This window comes from Castor canadensis, chromosome 13 (assembly GCF_047511655.1).
Source record: "Castor canadensis chromosome 13, mCasCan1.hap1v2, whole genome shotgun sequence".
Lineage (NCBI taxonomy): Eukaryota > Metazoa > Chordata > Mammalia > Rodentia > Castoridae > Castor > Castor canadensis.
In genome coordinates this window covers 17,998,485-18,019,526 of record NC_133398.1, presented here as the reverse complement: position 1 = coordinate 18,019,526, position 21,042 = coordinate 17,998,485, and the positions used below count along the sequence as shown (strand labels likewise).

The window sequence follows — 21,042 nt, the reverse complement described above, 5'->3', positions numbered from 1 at the left end:
CAACCCCATTATAGATGCTGAAGTGTCTACCATCATAACCCCTCCCCCATTCCTGCCCAGTGTGGTGTGTGATACACCAGAAGGAACTGTATTGCCAGGAGCTAGGAGGAGTGCCTTTGTGATAGGCAAATGTGACAATCATAGAAGGAACCAAGGCTGCTTACTGGCGTCAGGAATGAGAACCAAGTTTAAAACTCATCTCTAGGGAGCATATAAGGGCAATCAGGCCAGGTGAGTCACAAGTATATGTTTGCACATAAAAATGCCTGCAAAGATGCTCAACCAGGGACTACACATGTTTATATATCTGTTCTCCCCAGGCACAAGTGTGCAATCAAATGTATTTCAGGAATCTGTATCTGTGCATTGCCAGAAAAGCACATATCACCTTGAGCACAAACTTATTCATATTCACTGTTTAGTAGGACTATTTCCTCATATACATGAATGTACACTCGCAAATGGATGTGTTCATGTATGAATTAAGACCAACCAGTGCTACAGAATTTTGAGATTTTTTTCATGGAGACACATACTTTCTGTGAAATTTCTCCTTCTGTACCTGGCATCATGAGTATTTGTGCCTGTGTGCATGTTATGTGCATTCCCTGACACACAGGAATGGACTTCTACAGTTATATATGCACACACACGTGAACACTGACAACACAGCACCAACAGGCATATATGAGGCCCTCCCACATGAAGACTCACACAATACATTTACCTAGCTCACCCTTGTGCATGTTTTTCATCTGTGCTTCATCATGCATGATCCATCATAAATGTTCAGAATAACATATGTATTCACTGATTCATTACACATGTGTGTATATAGCTATCTACATGAACAGACATACATATATATGCTCAAGCATGTACATACCAACTGATAAGCATATGGTTAACACAAGGACAAACCAAAGACTTCATTGTGTTCTCACATATGCAGGCATATCACTGGCATTAAAAAATGCCCTTCTGAGTCCCTGGAATATCTCTGCATCTGTCCTCCTGGAGGCTTCACTTTGCACTTAAGGAGAAAGTCCAAATCCTCTCTTGCCACCTTCTGAAAGCCTGTTTTCTCATATGACTGACAGGCCATCATGGAGCAAAGAAGAGCAGAAAAGTCTCTGTTCCTGAGCTGTCCATCCACTTAATCCTTTCTGATTTTGTTATTGGGAAAAAATTTCCAACAATTTGCTATTTCATCCCCTCAGCCTAGTGTCCTTGAAAGAGACAGACTGACATAAGGCAGAAAGAAAGCCACTGATACTGAGCCCCAGGCATCCTAGTGACATTACCATGGAACTCTGGCTTGTATGTATTCCCCATACTGTGCAGAAAGCTGAAGCCAGTGTCCTGGTTGCTGGTGTAAAAAAATAAACAGCAGAAATAATGCACTGACATCCCTCATGTGCTTTCTGCAGCCAAACACTTTGCTTGGCACTGTCACATACAGCAATTTACACGATGCTAGAACACTCTCAAGGGTGCTACCAGTAAGCCCATTTTACAGAGGAAGAAACTGAAGTTTCCCAAGGTGAAGGCATTAGTCTAGGCACTGATCACAGTGAGCAGGCAGAGCAAGAGTGGAGATGTAAACTCAGGTCTGGCTGCCTGCATAAAAGTACTCTCAACACTCAGTAGAATCTGAAAGGAGGCTGCCTAGCCATATGTTACTGCCAGGCCTCTGGAGTCCTCCTCATTACAAGCACAATTTCAGGAGTTTCAGCTTCTAGGGAAGGGCCAGTGTGTTGCAGAGACATTTCCATAATCTGATAAGATAATGGGTAGCTGAATCAAATAATGTAGAAGGAGAGTTTGGGGAACAAAGAAGGGAAGGAGTAGGAAGGAAGAATGGGATGGAGAAGAAAACAGCTTTAAGAGACAGGATAGTTCACCTTTCTTTTTTTCTAATGACTTGCACTGAAGTCCTTCTCTGTGTGGAATCTTGTAGGAGATGATGGCAGTGCTGAGAGAACAGAGTGGGATTGTCATCCATGGAACTACTGGGGCTGATGTCTGTTATAATGTTAAAGCATGACAAGTTTTAAAATATTTGCATGTTTTCCAAATCAGTGAAGATGGAGGGCTGGAAAATGACTTCCAACTAATCCTGTCCCCTGCCATAAGTCCATTCACAATGAGCAGTAATTATCCATCAAGCCTTTTCCCATGGAGCATTTTCCCACACAGTCCTCACGGTTATCTGCATGAGATAGTTACCATACCCATTATATATTCATATTTGTATCCTTATGTACATATACACATGTACATAGGCATAAACACACACATATTTGATTCAGAAAGGTGAACACACTAAAAGAAGTTCATATAGAATTTCAAGGTAGCATTCAGACACCCTCAATCTAACTCCTGGTTCCTTGGCCTAAGGCATTGCTTTTACTGCCCTTCTGTTTATGACCATATCCATTACTGGCAGTAGCTAATTATCACAAGATTGGATCTTTAGCATAAGATAGTAGAGATGAATGGACCCTAAGAGGTCATCTAGAAATAGCAAAACTGAGATCAGAAAGGGAAGAGGGCATGGTCAATGAATGCACAGAGACTATGGTCCAGTCTTCTGACCTTAGATCAATGCTCTTTTCAGAATGTGCTTTGTGGCAAAGCATACATTTTCACAAATAAGAAATCATCACCTTGAGGTTGCTGACCCAGAAAGCTAGAAGGAAAATGTCTTCAAGTTCTCCCCCAAGTGTAAAAGAGAGAGCAATCTTCTAGTCTTGGGACTATATGGTTAGCAATCCTATTTTACAGATGAGTCAACTGAAGTCAAGAGAGGTGAAGTGGAGTTGCCTAAGTGGAGCTGCCTTTTCAATGGGAATCCAGGTTTCTTTCAGAGATGAGCCACTCTGAGCAGTCCTAGAAGCAAACTGCATGAAGAGGTCTAGAATACAAGTGTGGGAGGCAGTTGACCAGTGGTTCCAGAAGTGTTACCTCACAGCTCTGAGATCTTAGACCAGGGCTGGGAGCTTTGTGGGCTCAAGACTTTGAAGGTACATGGTTCAGCCTTTACAAAAGTCCACACTTAGTTTAGGATTCTGCTATCAATGTCTTGAAATTATTGAAAAGGGGGCCCACATTTTCTGTTTGCACTAGGCTCTGAAAATTAAGCAGCAAGTCCCATCTTTGACACATTCACTTTCTCTCAGTTTTGAAATAAAGTTAATAATACTGTGATATGACAGGGAGCATAGCCAACTCAACCTTAGCCTTGCCCACATCTTCTGTGATACTTACCTTGCAGTACAGTCAGCCCTCTGTATCTACATGTTCTGCATCTGTGGATTCTATCACCCACAGATTAAAAGTATTTGGGGAAAAACTGCATCAGCACTGAATATGTATGGACATTTTTTTCTTGACATTCCCTAAACAACAGAGTGCAACTATTTACATAGCATTTTCATTGTCTAGAGATGATTTCATGATGGACATAGCTGTGTAAATGGGATGGGCATAGATGCAAACACTGTGCCATTTTATATAAGGGACTTGAGCATCCACAGATTTTGGTACCAAAGGAGGGTTCTGGAACTAGCCCTCTACAAATTCGGAGGGATAAGAGTACAGGCCAGTAGAGCTTTCTCCTGCAAGCACTTGCAGTCTCTGCCCAACTGTTTTCTAGCCTTCTGCAGGGCAGGCTGGAAATATCAAGGAGTTTAATGTCCTTTACCCATCCCCCTCCACCTGCCCCCACCCAGGAGTACTCCTTGGTTAATGACAGGAGGGAGGCAGAGGATAAGTGCCCCAGCTTGAGATAATTCTGGGCATGTTCTATACTCTCAAGCCCCCACAACAGCCCCAGTTCAATTATACACCCCTCCACTGGCTCCCTTCCCTGCCTGCCGTTCACTACTAGGGCTTCCTGGGACTACCTCTCAGATAAATTACTTGCACTCATCTCATTCCAGGGTCTGCTTCTGGAGAACCCAATTTAAGACAGAGCTGCTGAAGCTTAATTGAGATAATGCATGTAAAGTGCTTAATAAAGCATCAGGCATAGATACAAGCCCTCAATAAATGGCAGGCTTACTTTAAAAAAAAAAAAAGAGCTGCTTTACAAGAAGACATGAGGAAGACAACAGAACCTTTATAATTGAATTCTAAATTTATCCTCCTAATGAAATCCTCTGTGTAGACCCTGCTCATGACCAGTCAGGAATGGTTTCCAAGTCCCTTTTTCCCACCAGAGGCACATGCCAGTCACTTTGGTTTCTGGGACTCAACCCAAAGTGACAACTCATGGAATTGCTCTCCACTTCCTCTGGGCCTTCGCAGTCAGAGGAGGAACACAAACTCATCCAGAATCTCAGGCTTGGCATCTGATTATTATTTTTAGTATCTCCCAAAAAATATTTTGGGAGATATTTTTATTTTATTTATAATCTGACACATACCAGATTATAAGCCCCACAGCTGCAAAAGAGTTTGTCTATCTTGTTCTCTACTGTGTCCCCCCTGGAGCCTAGAACAGTACCCAGCAAATAGTAAGTACTCATGAACACTTCTTAAGTGAACAAAGGCTCTTACATGACGCTCATAGTATATCCCTGTTGAAGCTCTTCTTGGCCTGCTTTGGGAGAGCAACAAAGGGCCTCCCTCCATTATAATCAGAAAGCATAGTTAAGAGGGGTCTCTGGAGACATGCCACCAATATGAACCCCAGTTCTGGGTGTTAGTCCTTAAAAGACCTTGGCTAATTACTGTCCCTCTGTCTCCCCATCTTTCAATAGGGCACATGACTACATGTAAAAGGAAGGGTCACATGTGCTCAGTGGAAGCACTCAGTACATATTAGCTACTATTAGGGCTGAAAGGAAAAGTCCTTTTGTCCCCTAATTCTTCTGTCTTGTAGCTAATATATTAGGAAGACTTCATCCAAATTTTATGGAAAAATGCAGTAATGCCAGTAAGGAGGATGAATAAACATTAGGTATTTTCATCAAATTATTAAATACAGAGTAACAAAATGAAAATGTTGTATGCTCTCCCTTGTCTTTCAGGCCTTTTGGTAAGTCAAGGAGGAAGTGACAGTTAGGTATTATGATGTCTTTACCAATCCAGAGAGAGCAGGCCTCAGGCTCAAATCCCGGGTGGACTGTTAATATCAGTTGGCTAAAATGCAGTTGCTGTGGTTTGCTTTTCTTGTATTTATTTTTACAGTAAGTGATGTTGGTGTTCCATTTATCATTATAATATTAAAGTTTTCACTGGTAATACATAAAACATTTTAGAAAAAGAAAAAAATTGAAGAAAAGAAGAAAATGCAGATATGAACAAAATGATACCAGTTACCCCCAAATCACTGAGGTTTGGGACTTGTTGGTCTAGTTGTGGTTCATAAATCCCTTTGGGACAAGGACTCAAGGTCCAGGGGCTCCATATTGGCCCTGCCATTCACTTATGTTCTGTGAATTTGAACAAGCCCATTCCCCTCCCTGGACCTTTATCTTCCTACTTCTAAAACGAAGGGATCAGAAAACCAAGGCTTTTGCGTTTGTAAAATGTGTTGAATCCTTTCAAGGTGCCAATAAAAACTGTAACAAACCCATGGAAAATGTATCAAGGCCATGTGACTGCCTCTGCCTGTCTCCACGATGTCTCACTCCCAAATAAAGTTTGCAAACTTTAGAGCCTGTTGACACTCGTATGTTTACTAACACAGTTTCGTTTCTTATGTTGCTTCCTCTCTCCCTGCTTAACTCCTAACAAAGGAAATGAAGCCAGAGTTGAGGAGCCCATGTTTAGAAGCTGCATTCATTATAGCACACGGAGTGTTCACACCTAACACTGGGTGGCAGTTGCAATCTCTTTTCCCATTCACTGCCTGCAGTTGAGCCCCCTGTACAGCCTTTTGGTGGGAAGAGTCTTAGGGAAGACACATATGTGGTTATGAGATTCTCAGGAAAGTGGAAAACTGGGCTCAGGCTCTGACCTATATCTTTTGTATAGATTTTCTCATATTGACTGAGTTCTAGCTGTAAATCACCTTGTGAGCTAGTAGGGCCCAGGAGACACAGAGGAATTAGATAAGGTGTCCCCTGCTTCTGTGAAGCCTTAGGGTACTCAGTGGGTAAGACATTCAGGTCATCAGATGCATGAGATGTACAGCCCCAGAAATGTGCACGAGACCAAAAAAAAGGATCACAGAAGGGGATGGATCGTAGAGGCAACCATGGAAAGTTCCCTAGACAGATGACAGATGTCTGTGTCAATCATAAAGAATGGACAGGTATTTGCCAGGTGGAGGGGGAAAAGCCCTATCTTGGATTGTTTCGAAGATATACAAGTCATTAGGTCTCACTAATTCACAAATGGGGACTACTGCACTCTGGTGATTTAGGGACATCACCAAAGCTCCAAGTCTCCAAGACTAGGAGCCTCCAACACTTTCCAGTCCCAACAGGCATTGAACATTCTAGAAGAATTCACAGTACGACAAGAAATCCTCCTGTGAATAATGACTCAGAACACAGTTGCGGGTATGCATGGAGGAGCTGACCTCACTGAAGGAAATTAAAAAGGGTACAGAAAGCCTTAAAAACCAGATCCAACAGATCCTAGCTTTCTTTAGCCTCCTAAATTTTCCCTGAATCTTTTTTCCCCTTTTTTTACTTTGACACTTATGTACCTGGGTCCTGAGTTCTTCCTGCCACTCTCTTCCCAAAATTCCCCTCCTTTTCAGAAACAAAACAAAAGCAATATATGTCACTTCCCTAACTAGCAAACTTTTAACACATTTTTAATGCACTGCTAGACGACTCCTTAGGTTTATATCCCTAAGGACATTTTGCTGAGAAGGATAGAGACATCTATGGTTACTGGGGGTTGGTTTTGATTATTTTCACAAAACACTGCTAACAAGATGTCTATTTCACTCACAGGTAGCTACACACAAAGATAGTTACCCATCCCCTCCTGAAAGTTTAATCAAAATAATGTGGAGATGGAAAGCATTAGCATCCCAGAAGAACGAAGGTCTATATGAGCATTGAGGATGTGTGGTTCAGAGACTGGGTATTAGTAGCTAAACCTAGAGCATCACTTCTAGCTCTCTCATCCCAACTCAGATCTCTTTTACCAAGATCTAACTATAGCATACAATTTATAAAATCTGAATGAATGACTTGTAGCCCAGGGTTACCCTCTCTTCTTTCTGACCGTATCTCCCTACTCAGTGTCTAATCCCGTCCAAATGACACTAGTATCATGTACTTCAAGGTATCTTGATGTTTTCCATCAAAACCCTTGAATTTGTGACCTTTAGCCTTAGTAGTACATATAAGTGAGAACATTTACTAAGGGACCCAAAGCCCTTTAAAATATTTTAGGAAGTTAAAAATAATATAGAAGGCCACTTTCTTCTTTCTCTATCTCAAGAGAAAGGAAGAGTAATATTTAAGAAGTCCTTACCCAATCCTTAACAGCAAAACCAGATGCCCATTTCCCATATTTTTTAAAAGAATAACAACCCAGAGATGCTGTCTATTAACTCACTTAGTTGTTAAAACATTGAGAATGCATTGCTTCACCCACTAGGCTGACTGTCAGCCTAGGTCTGCTGATAGGCAAATGGATAGCACATGGCTTTGGAGCCAGCCTGGATTAGAGTGTTGGCTGAAGTCCTCACCAGACGTGTGAACTTGGACAAATCACTCCAAATCCCTCAGGCTCAGTTGCTTTATGTATACAATGGGAACACCAGTACCTTCTTACCAGGGCTACTGTGATTTTTTTTTTTTTTTGCACAATCTGGCATGGTGTAGTATTTAGTAAATGGTCATTTCTTTTTCTTAAGAACTTTGTGCAATTATTTTGTTTATAAAAGTATGATCAGAACTTTTCATTATGTTAAGTTTCATTTCCTTAAATTCAGCCCATCATGAGCAGGTCAGCTCTCCCTAACCCTGTCTCCTTGGACTCATCTTTGCCCAGAAGTCATCTTAATTTAAAGTGAGAGCATTCTTCAAGAGCAAATGAAAGAAAATTCAACATTAAGTATTTTCACATACAGAAAGTTCAGGGAGCACACAAGTGCTTCATATCCACACAGGAAGGTATGGACTTATTATATAAGGTGGGTACATAGCAGTCATAATAGGCAATGATTATTTTTTCAAGTAACCTACATGAAGTGTTTCATGTAATCCCTACAATCGTAGGGGGTAGATACTCACACCATCTCTCATATGAAATAATACTGAAATGTCCCAAGATTTGACAGCTTGCAGACTCAAGATCACCACTCTCTAGCTCTCCACCTATCCCCTCTAATGGTCTCCCTGATGTAGGTGTTTAGAATGAGGCAGCATTGTGATACATTTTGGCTCTAATGCAAATCAACTGAGTACCTTCTGGGAAGTCAGTTCCTTTCTCTGTGCCTGAGTATCTCATCCATAAAGTGAGAGTAATTAAATCTAATGTACATGACAGTATTGAGAATTCAAAGAGAGTGAGAGAGAGACAGAGAGAGAGAGAGAGAAAGAGAGAGAGAGAGATACATATAGACAGACAGAGACAGAGAGAAAAAGAATTAAAAAAGAGAAAGAGGGAAAAGAGAAAGGAAGGAAAGGTGGAAGAGAGGAAAGGAGGGAGGGAGGGAGAGAAGAAGGAGGTAGGATATTAGGCTCTCTCTCAATGGCAGTTTCTTTACACTCTCCCTCACATTTTGGGTTCATGGACCAGAGTGCGTAGGTGATGGTGCTATGAGTGCTTGTGAAGACGCCTAGAGCACTGGCCAAAAGTAATGTGGGATGATGCTGTATCTGATAGGATGCCCACTGACTGAGGACATCACTACTCAGAGTTGTGTTCTGCCTCCACCAAATGGCTGGAACTATCTGACTCCCAAAATCAGAACATTGCTGGACCTTCCATCTTCAGATTTCCCTCTAGGCACTGTGGGAAAAATAATAAACCACATACTGGTGAAGGGTAGTCATTTTCCTGACACTCAGATAGCTTGTGCAAAACTCATAGATGTAGACTTGGGCCTGCTGGTCCTATTACTCCTGCGGGACAAGAGAGGTCCCAAGAAAGATGATGACCCCTAAAAAAGGTGAAGAGGATGTGGGTAAGATAAGAAGGGTATGTTCTGGATATATCTGGGCCCCAAGTGTATACACAGGGGACTCTCTAGTTCTGTTTAATTCTCCCCCTTTTCTTATCATTTCCTTTCTTCCTATTACTTACTTTGTCCCCTTTTCCTTTTCCCACTCATTTCTCTTCACACACACACACACACACACACACACACGCACACAACCACACCACAGAATCCCACCTTCCCCTGGATGCTCAAATGAGACATTATGAGCATTTATTTTTTCTTTTTAATTGAAATCACCTCACCTCAGATAATATTTCAGAGCCTCAGGAAGCATACCTATATCTCTGCCTCCATATATACTACCACCTGCCCACCATAGGATTAATGGTTGCCCATGGACCCTTGGATGCCAGAACTAACAGGAAACTAAGGGGTGATTGTATCTAGCTATTCTTCTGTGCTAAGTCAGCAAAACCTAAAACAATGTCTGAGAAATCGAAGTGATGGCTACAGATTTCATATTAGTTACTTTTGCATCACTGTGACCAAAATACCTGACATAAACAACTCAAGGTAGAATTTATTTTGGCCTCCAGTTTCAGAGGTGTCATTCTATCCTGTTATATAGAGCAGAGCAGAACAGAGCTGTTCACTTCATGGTGGCCAGGAGCAAGATATAGCCCCAAGGACACCCTCCAGGGACCTATTTCTACCAACTTGGCCCCACCTGCAAAAGTTTCCATAACCTCCTAAAATAGCACCAATACCTGGGGACTAAGGGTTCAAAACATGAGCCTGTAGGGGCATTTCATATTCAAACCAGAACAGATTTGATGAATTAATAAATTAATGATTGTAAACTTTGAGCACATTTTGTAGGTGAGAAAAGTAGTGATCCAAGGTAGTTAAGTGTCGTGTCTAGAATCACAGAGTAAGTTAATAACAGAACAAAGATTTTTAACTCCATCTCCTGATACCCTGCATCATTAACAATCCCCTCACTCTTAGGATTACCAAGTGTAGGTATTTTATTCTAAAGCATTTCATGTGTCACTGTGAGTCTACAGATTTTTCAGGGAGGACCAAGAGAAATGCCAGTCATCGACACCACGGCAGACTCTCAGCTTAGAAGAACTGATAAGAAGATTCCCCAGAAAGCCCAGAAGCAACCCTCACTGGCTACAACATAGCAAGCTGAATGCTAGACTTAAATGTCCACTGCAAAGGGGGGAAGTGACCCAGGGCAGAAAGCTGGCAGCACTAAGAAGCATAAGTTGATAATACTCCTGGCCAGATATGCTGGTAGCTCAGCAAGAATACCCAAATTCAAGGAGTCCAATATATCAGCCCTATTCCCTTTGGGCTCTTTTTTTCTGTCTTTTGGACTCCTGCTGGAGCCACCTTGACATGCAAAGAGAATGGGACAATGCTACCAAGTTACATCATACCCAATTAGCGAGGCAGGGAAACAGAGATAAAGGTGTGGTCTCTGGAGTCAGCCAGACTAGGTTTACATATCATCCCTGCAACTCACTAATTGGCATTCCTTTGGAAATTTGTTCACATTCTCTTTGCCTCAGATTTCACATTTGTAAAATGGAGATACTAATAACACCTATACCATGGCATTTTGTGAAGATTAGATACGTTACTATGTACAAAGCACTTGCAGTTTTGCCTGACAGAGAAATCTCAATTCTGTAAATGTTAACTCGTAGTATTATCATTGAGAATTTGAATCCAATGTGACCATAGCAATCTTACAGTTTGAGTTACTCCAAACTCCCTAGGAACCCTATCAATTCTTGGTCTGCTTTAGACTTTCCTTCTTCCCGACTGGAGAAGAAAGATACATGCAAGTCATCAGATGCTGAAGAAGCTTTGATACAAAGAAGGCCCGGAATCCAAGGTCAAGACTTATTTAGTTGTGGTGTATACTTTGAGGAATGAGTCACCCCTTTGCTGTTTGCCCAGCGTGGGGCTGCCCTAGTGAGGCTTCAGTTATAAATGAGCAAACAAGACCACCAAGGATGATGCTGGAGAAGCTACAGAATGAAAATTTCAGTGTCCTTATTCTGTAATGGAAAATTGGGTACCCAGGCTGGGTGACATCCTAAGCCATGTGTCTGAGCCATCCATTGTTGCTTCACCCACATGATGCTGTCCTGCAAAGGCCTGGTGGTACACAGGTTCTGAGACCTCATCATTACAAAGCACTTTGTGAAAATGAAGCACTCCAGAAAAACTAAGCCTGGTGCTAGCTTGGCTGCTTTCCTGAGCTGGAGTATGGGATAAAAGGGTTGAGTAGTCACCATGGGAAGAGAACTAAGACACATTTGTTTTATACAGGTCACCACTTAGAAAATTGTTTCTTCTTAAGACTCCTGGGAAAAATCTCTTCTCTTCCATGGGGTGAACCATTTGCTCTAAGAGAACCATTTATTCTGATAAGATCAAAGTAATCATTAAGGGCTGTGCTCCTCTCTGGATGTGCTTTTATTAAATAGGCAGTGAGGACATATTATAAGAGGTTTTATGCAGATATATAATTAGACTTTCTGTATGTTATAAGTTTATATGTATATTTTGGTCAAATCCTTCCTCCCAGCAATACAGTAAGACATTTATTGTAGTCAAAAAATAACAGAGCCATGATAGTACCACTTTATAACTATTATCTCAGGTAAGTGACTTTACCTTACTTTCCTATAAAATGGGAATAACAATTTCATTCCAGTCAGTTATCAGGGCATTATCAAAAGTAAGTCAGATGACTGAGTCCACCCCGTGTCCATTGGTCCCCATGTCACACATCAGGAAACTTAGGCAAAGATATCTGGATGTGGAGGTGGGTAATGCAACCAAACAGTTAGATGGAGAGATAAGCTACCCAATTCCTCATCTCATAATTTTTGTACTGCATGGATTTGAGTCAATAAAATTTGAATTGGCTCATTGAAAACTGATTCAAGTAGGTGTTGTCTTAAGTAAATTTTGTGTTCCTCTTGCCTCAGCAGCAAAATGGACACAATGCTGATACCTACTTCCTATGATAGCTGGGAGCCAAATCAAGCAACCATGTGGACCTGCTTCGTCAGCACTGAAGAGATTCATTTCCTTCAGAAAACATGAAGGGTTATTCTCCCTTCATATAACTGCCAAGGAAACTGAGGCTTAGTAGCAGTAAGGTCCACTGGGCTGATTGCCTAAACACAGACTGCCAAGGCCCACATTGATTGGACCCAAGCAGGAATTTGACAGGGTCCTAGTGATCTGCATTTTAATCAGCTTCACCTGGGGGTGATTTTATGCAACATTCAGGTTGGAAAATCATCAAACATGACTATCATGGATGATTCTGAGGAAAAATGAAAAAATCTTACTATAGACCAGGCCTTGTCCACATAGAATCCTATATCCTTCTTAGAATCATACTAAAGAGTAAGGATTACTATTCCTCTCAATCAATGAGGAAATAGGAATAAGTAGCCCAAGGTCACAGAGTTAGGAAATGGTAGCTCTGTGTTTCCTATCCCAAGTCACTTTAACTTTAAGTCCATGTTCACTTCATGTCCTTCTGTTCCTCCTTAGTGATCAAGGCACTCTGGGCCGCATACCAAGAATTCTTGGCTTCTGGATGGATGGCTCTTCAGATGTGAGAGTTGCCCCTCTCTCAGCTTTTTGATTTTCTTACCTACAGTCTTATCAAGGAGTTAGAAGTCCCTCCCTCACCTTATGCTCCCATAACTGCCATCAAACTCATCATGCAGCATGGCCCATCAGAAAAGAAGTACCCTATCTCTTCTTTACACCCTGCCTGAGACTGCAAGGGTCAAAGAAAGCCTTGGAATTAAAATGTGAAGCCTGCAGAGGCAGCCTGAGCTGATGGACACCCTGGAGATCCAGCTTGTTGCTTACTTATGCTCATTTTAGATACATAAAGAGCCGTAAAGATCTCCATCACTACTCTTTCAAACAAAGACATGCATTGCTGTCCCTATCAGTGGGAAGTCAACCTGGGCACCAGGAATGTTAGTGCAGGTTCTTTGGCTTTTGGCAGTAGCATTCCCTGTCTGGGTCTCAGTTTCCTTACAAGTGATACAGGATGGTAAAAGCCAAACTATGACATTCAACACTTTTAAGTGTCTTATGTATAGTGTCCAATGAATATGTGTGGGATGAACAGATGCACCAGTGAAATTATGGAGAAAATTATACAACGACATGATTAGATCAATGCCAGGTCAAGAGCACATTCACAAAACAAGGTTTTGCTTCTGGGAAAGCCATAAATGTCTCTGGCTACAGGATTAGTCTCATATCACAGGACCCATCTGTGGCCTTCTCAGCCCACTAAACAACCCAGTCTCAGAAATTTACAGACATCCATCCAAAGCTGTGTGCCCCACTCCAGCAGTTCTTGCTAAACAACTGGATAATCTAGTGAATCAATTCAAGCCAAGGTACAATGGCTGCTGGTGAATAATTCAGAAGCATGGATCCATGTCATAGATAACATCTGCATCTCACTCATTGTCATGAATCTTCAGTTCAGAGAAAAGATTGGTCAGTAATGTGATTAGGAAATGTTTGGAACAGGAGTAGGGGAGTGTACGACTCATCTTAAATCAAAAATATGCAAACACTTTCTCTGCCAGACACAGTTCTGATGTTCTGGAGTAGGGTATCTCAACACTGGAGCTACTATCATTTTGAGCAGGATAATTCTTTGTTGTGAGAACTGTCCTGTGCATTGTAGGACGTGGAACAGCATTCCTGGCCCCTACTCGCTAGATGCAAGTAGTACTCCAACCCCCACACTCACACTCCGTTAGTTGTGACAAACAAAAATGCCTCTTAATTTGGTCAAATGTCCTCCAGGGTGCAAAATCACCTCCTATTGAGAACCATTTCTCTAGGGTAGAAATAATAGCACAGAGCTGATCTCTAGATTCTTGAGTTAGCCATGGTAACTTTCACCACTTTAGTCTGCACATATTTTCCCTTCTCTCTGGAATCTTCTGACTCTTCTTGAACCTCTCCACCCGTAAAACCAACAGTGCTCCTCAACTCCAGGGTCATCTCCTCTACAAAGTCTTCCATGTCATCATAAAACAGGATCGAAGAGAAATCCTTTCTCCATTTTGCAGGAAGTCGCCCTCCCTTCTGTCACACTGTAGCTGTCTCTGCACACTTGAACTAATCTTTTCACTCTGAGAGGACAGGAGCTCTGCCTTTTCACATTTAATTCCCTGGCAGCCAATATCAACCTCTAGTATGGAATAAATAAATGTAGGAACAGAATGCTAACTCTTAGTGATCACCTACTATGTGTCAGACCTACCATGTATCCTGTCTCAACATGTGTTCATGTCAGTGCTACATGACAGGCTATTACCATTGCAGTTTTTCAGAAATTAATTGGCTTCCAGAGAGTAATGATACCTCACAACGTCACACAGGATGCAAATGGAATATACAGCTTGGCATATGATCTTAAGTCTGTGTGACTTGTACTCTGCCAGTCTGACCCCTGTCTTCTCACTTGCATGCTGGCCTGCCTTGCTTTGGACAGTAGCTGATTGCAGAGTCCTCTCCCTATAGCCCTGAGGCCCTGGGATGTATCTGATACTTCCTCTTCACCAGGCCCCGGGCTCCTGTTGACTCTGGGCAGTGAAACAGGAAGCAGGAGGGTATGAGTAGTTGTTGATGTGTGTGCCCCAGGTCCCCATAAGACACAAGTGGCACTCCAGCCAAGCAGCCAGAAACCCAGGGCAATGGGAGGCTTCTCCCATAGCATCATGGACCAAAGGAGAGGACTGTGGGCATTTTCAGCACTCTCTCCTGTCTCTGGTGGTGTTATTACATTCCTTCAGCCTACCCAGTAATGGGGACCTTTGGGGGTTGGAATAAGAGCAATGATTATTTTTCCCTTCCTGCTCTCCAAAAGTTAAGTTCAGAATTTAATAAAGGTAAAAAAAAAATACTAAGGTATTCCAATTCCTCTTCTCTGCAGACTTCTTTTTTTAATTTAGATTTAGCACTCATGTAAGATTGACAGTCCTGGAGGCTGAAGTGTATCCATTCCCGCAACAGATCTGATGCAGGGATAGAGTGATCATTTTATACACATACACCCACCTCTCTCTTGAAAAGAACAATTTGTTTTTCAAAAACAGAAAATTAGCTGCATTAAACTGATCTAGACACAGTCTGTCTGTCCCGCCTCTGAACCCTGAGGCTTCATTCTCAAATGCAAACTGGCATTCCAGGCGACTGACTATGACCTTCCTTCTCAACCACCACCACCACAACCACCATAGGACTCTACCTGCATTTACTCGATGTCTGGACTAGATCTCGTGACTCTGGCCCTTCCTAGATAGAACCTCTTTAGGGAACATGGATCTTGGCTTCCAAAATAGCTTGCCACTCTACCAACCCAAGGAACTCCCAAAGTCTCTGGCAAGGGATTCCACTCTAGTCTCCACTCCGCAGAACATCATTGTGCCTCCTGCTCTCATCTTACATTACAAACACTGGATTCACCCAAAGAGGCTGTAGGTTGAGGAATGGTTGAGAAAAGATTCAGTGACCACAAGGAAACCTTTAATATTAGAAGTCACCAATGCTTCTGGTGTGAATTATGTCCAGCACTGACCTCTCCCTCATATTAGTTACTCCAATCAGAGAAGCACTCTACAGAAATTCTAAATTGTTCTATCTCCTGATATAACATTTTGCACTTCATTTTTGTGTTGGCCAGGTAACTATTAGGACACACCCACTTTGTAGATGAAAAATAATGACTCAGAATAAAACTGACTTGAATTTAAATCTATTTAACTCAATTCATTTATGCAATCCACAAATATTTACTGAGAGTCTATCAACCCAATGCTATTCCAGACTATGGTAATACAATGAGAAGCAAGACAGCTGTGGTCATGTGCCCTACTTAATGGGGAGAAAGATACAAGAATCAGTGGTATGGCACACAATACCATGTGGAAAACAGTGATGGAGTGCTGTGGGAGCCAGAAGAGGACAAGCAACCCAGCCACAATCCGGCAAGCTCACAGGATGATGTGACATCTTTGTTGGAAGTTATAGAATGAGTAGGGTTTTCCACAGAAAGTAGAAGGAAAAAAGTGTTCCAGAAGGAACCAGTGAGAACACTCAGGAAAAAATAGATACAAATATGGATTCTTCAAAAACCTAGTAAAAAGTTCAGCATGGCTTGTTCACAGATCTGGGGAGGCAGAATAGTTAGTGATGAGGCTGCAGAATTGGCCAGGGACTAACTCATTCCAGACCTTGCAGACTGGGCTTAAGATTTGAAATTTCTCCTGATATCCAAGGGGAGCAACTGCAGAGGTTCGAGAAACTTTGGAAGAGACAAGTCACCTTGAGCAGCCTTCTATCTACTCTACCTCCAAAATAAAATAAAATAATATAAGTAAATAAAAACCAAGAGAGGGACAGTATCTGAAGACATTTGGAGTGGGAGGGAGGGAAACTTAAAGAGGAATCTGCTCTTGTTCTGGGTCCCTAAAGCCAGGGAGGGCTGGGGTGCCTGAGGATACTCGATACAGTGTTTCAGGAGCATTGAATTCAAGAGGACAAGAGTTAGATACTGCCGGAACAGCTGGTTGGCAGGAGACTATGAAATCACCCATGTAACTTATCTATTAATAAAATAGGCAGACAAGAGACGCCATTTGAAGTATATGTAGACTTTTGGCTATGAGCCATGGAAGAAAGGTTGATGACAGGCCAGACTTCTGCTGGTCCAGCACTGAGTCTGGCTTCCCCTTCTAGATAGCACAAGACTGTTCCAGAGTATCCATACAAGGATGTCTGGGCCAGAGGACAGGGACTCACCAATCAACTTCTGACCCCTACAACTAAAGACAGACAGTGCTGCCCTCCTCTGTCTTCTTTATTGTCAGGGCTTTTCCAAATACTTTCTCTGATGTCCAGTGGAGCACACAGACCAGTTTGTCCTGAGTCTGAAATGGGCACCAGACAAAAGAGCTGAGCACATGGGCCTGGAATCCCCATTCTCCTTATTGGATTCAGTCTCTGCTTTCCCTTTTCCCTCTGCACCATACTCCTGAGAAAGAAAAGTCATCAATTCCCCCACTAATTACCTGCTGTGTGTTCTCATGGAGACTGATAAGGAAGTAATTAGGATGGACATGCAGGGATTACAGAAGGGGGAAATGTTCTATTGTCAAGATAATATCACTTCCCCTTGCCCCCTCCCAGATAAATGACTAGAGCAGGATTCTGGAACGGTTTAGAGATGGGCAGGCTAGAAAAAGGAGGGAGGTAAATGGGGATGGAAAAGGGGGTGGAGATACACATTTCAGATATGCTCTTAATAATCATCTAACTCAGAAGTACCAAACTCAAAGAGCCCAGGCAGGTTGTATAAATGAGTGAGGCAGAATTGATGAGAAAACAGCAGCAGCACATGCCTGATGACAAGTGACAACTGACACTTGGCCTTAGGGAGTCACTGTGAGAGTGGGGAAGGGTACCCACATCCCTTTCAGAGAGGCAACAAAACCAAGCCCCATCAGCACATTGCCATGCAGGAAGGAAGCCCATGTCTGGCAGCTCTTCTTATTTTTCAAAAGAAGCTGGAAATCCAGCTGTTGTGTGAAATTTCTCATTTTTCCCCTCATTTTGGAAATAGATCTGCTTTAAAAAAACAAAAAACAAAATACCTTATATGCCAAACAAAATGATATCTGAATGCCGGATGTGGCCTGTGGGTAGTCAGTTTGAGGTCCCTAATTTTATCTAATGTCTTCCTTATAGATATGGAAACTCGGTGGGTATACAGAGGTAAACAGGGACTTGCCCAAGGTTACGGAGTAAGTTAACAGTGGAGCCAAGACTCAAATAAGCTTTTATTCCTCATCCTCCTATCTTTCTAATACTCAAAATTGGAAACTGATCACAAATCATAGAAATAAAACAAGCATGCAAATAATACCAATGAGTGCCAGTAGAGATATCCAATTGCCCACAGAAATTACAAAGCAGAAAATGAAATTGTTTCTAGTGGTGGCAGTGGAGGGAAGGAGAAGAGTAGACAAATGGCTTAATACAAAAAGTATTGAACTGTTTATTGGTTCCACATAAAAAGTAGAGCACCCACCTTTGTATTATGGGATTAGACTATGAATGTAGACAACCCTCCTAGCGCTAATTAACTGAAGCAGTAAAGTTTTCCAAGGGAAGGCATCTTTATGAAACTGGGTGAACCAAAGAAAAGGGGTGTCTGATCTGTGTGTAAGTGACAATGATAGGAAAATCCTCAAAGACAAGATGAGACCTGAAATATAATCTAAAAGGTAAATAACTTACTAGCAGGTAGGGCAATGGACATAAATTTACATCACAAAGATGGAGAGGATTGGGACATTTGAGAACATTGTAATTACTGCCCTATCAACCTACACCTATAGAAGATGGGTTCAAGGCAATAAGACCAGATAAGCAATGGTCCTGAGACAGACATGCATAGAAATGTATACAACTGGTGGGTAAAAGTTATAGTAGTTAGAGATTGTATTCAGAAATGTAGCCATGGGAAGCAAGGACCAAGTAGAGTAGAGCCCACATTTGAGAAGTACAAGTAAGGAAATATATAGGAGCAAAGTACAGATACGGTGACATTGTCAGCATTGTGTCCGAGGAAGATTCACCTGGAAGTGCTTATACAGTGAATTGGAAGTTAAAAACCTGATAGAAGTCCCTTGGGAGGCTGCTAAGAGATCATTCATCATCACTTGGCAAATATTTGTTGAACAAGTGTCATGTTCCAGGCACTATCCCAAAGCCAGGGGAATTCATCAATGAATAAGGCAGTCATTCAACACATTTACTGTAGACCTATTACGTGCTTACATCCTTAGTGGGCAGGGTTTTGGTCTCATTTATTTTAGAGTGAAGCACAGAGTTTGGCATATAGTGAGTGCTCAATATCTGCTTGCTGTATAAAAATGACTAGGCCTAAATAAAAAAGTTGAAGGACTGAAGTTAGGGGATTCCAGCAGAGCCAGAGACATAAGTGGAAGAAGAGATGCAGGCAAGATTAAATATCCCTTATTCTTAGATCATTAGTTCTAAGTCTTGGTAATTCTGCTATAACCCTAAGCAATTCTCTTCCCCAGCCTGGGGTCAGTTTCTGCACCTGCAAACTTGGGCTAATTCCTGAAAGTCGTGTATGAAATTGAAAACGTGATCTGATGGGATAGGTTTGAATGAAGAAAGATAGTATAGCATGTGCACAATTTCTGAGGCTGGAAAGATGTGCCAAGAAGAGAATAGGGAGGGAAGCCAAATTTGAGATCCTTTGGGAATACTCAGAGCTGTGGAGCTGAATATATGCCAACCCAGAATCACTTCTCTGCCATGACCCACTCTTTGAAACACCTCAGACTGGATGGCCACTGCTGTTTCCCCACCACTTTCATTATTATGCTTACTGAGTTCATTGGTGCTCTCTGGATATCCTATGCACTGTAGAAAAGCACTTTCCTGATGACTGTAAATGAATCCTTCACCACCTCTGTGTCTGGCAGGGACTACTGAGTAGCCTCATTTTTTATCCCTGAGAAATGGGCACAGAAAGAAAATGAAGTCTGACACGGTCACTCAGCCAGACTGAGGCAAATTTGGAACTGGAATGTGGGAACTTTCTCCAGCCATTCATAACTTGTCCCTTGGGTGAGCCAGCCAGAGAGGCACAGTGTGAATGGGCTACAACAGGTCACTGAGTGAAGTAAGCAATCCATTAGAGTGGGTGCTGAGAAGCAGTCTCTTTAGAAGGACACAATGAGAACAGTGAATGCCCTGGATGCATTGAAAGGCGAAGGAAGGTGAAAAAAAAAAAAAAGCACGAACACCATCCGAAGGACTTGGGACTTCAGGAAAAATCTAACCTTCCACTGAGGTAAAAAAGATAAGGCCATGGAAGACTGACCTTCAACTGGAGGTTTGGGGAAATAGGACCTTCTGCAAGAGATCAGGAATGATTGCTGGGAAGAGAGAAGTTATTTCAGCATTGAGTCCCCTTCCTCCCAAAGTAGCTGGATTAAGATGCTGTTCCAGCTCTAGGCAAGAGGCAACTACTCCACCATATTCAGGCTAAGCAGCTAATTTGTCCAACTTTTTGTTTCCAAATCAAGTTCTTCATTTTTTTTATTTTTTGAAAATTTTGTTATATGCATTTTGTACCTTTTCACATAATCTAAACAGGATAAAGACACAGATCACTGTCCTTTGTCCACTATGTACTTCTTATGTAGTGATCAGGTCTTGGCCATGTATGCAGAGGGTGTGCTCACTATATCTCAAGCACTGATAGATACAAGAAAGCATGAACTACTCATGTGGCAACCAGCAAGAAGGGGGAATGGTGGAAGAGAGGGTCATGCTCCCTTCTTCGAAAGATAGGACTAAGTTCAGTTTTTAAATATGCATTTAGGGTCTCTCACTGGTGAATGAAGATGAAATAGGATTAGGTTTTTAAGGAAGGGACGAAAGAAGAGAGACAACAGGAAAAGGTGAAAGGAAACCATTCTGTTTTTAATCAACTAAGTGACACAGGGCAGGGTTATTGATATGTACTTCCTTCTCCTTGGCAAGAGCTACTAGCTCTCTGGAGTCCATATAACATGGCCATATTCTTACTCCTAAGGACAGAAATGCAGGGCCTAAAAAAGCCAGGAGACTGTAATGATAGTAGTTACCATTTATTGGTTATTGTATTCCGGGAGCTGGGATCAACACTGAAATAATGGATGTGACTACCATTTGTAAGCACACGCTGTCCTTGAAGCTTGTGCTCAGCATTTCTCATGCACTGCCTCTTTTAATTCTCTTACTGCCCTATGAAGTGTGAACCCTTACCACTTTTATTTCCAGAAGAAGAAACTGGG

At 42.0% G+C, this 21,042-nt stretch overlaps 1 protein-coding gene across 4 annotated transcripts in view; it reads right to left on the bottom strand.

Moving 5' to 3' along the window:
- Window positions 1–21,042, bottom strand: part of Astn2 (astrotactin 2) — an 888,234-nt gene that overhangs the window by 785,587 nt on the left and 81,605 nt on the right. The window lies entirely within an intron of this gene.